Raw genomic sequence first — 223 nt, forward strand, 5'->3', positions numbered from 1 at the left:
TCATGAATGCAGAATATTTTCTAGTTAGAGAGATTATAAGTATATTTAACTGCTAATTAATTACCAATTCCGTTATCAATCTGTATTTGTACTAGGGTTAAATTGGACAGTCGGTTACAGACTATCAATAATTTTTGGTTAAGGAATAAAATTTTTGATCAAGGAATTTGTATTATCATCAGAGAATAGCATAAATTCTTAATGTCTTTACAGATTATATCGT

Source organism: Belonocnema kinseyi, chromosome 2 (genome assembly GCF_010883055.1).
Source record: "Belonocnema kinseyi isolate 2016_QV_RU_SX_M_011 chromosome 2, B_treatae_v1, whole genome shotgun sequence".
Lineage (NCBI taxonomy): Eukaryota > Metazoa > Arthropoda > Insecta > Hymenoptera > Cynipidae > Belonocnema > Belonocnema kinseyi.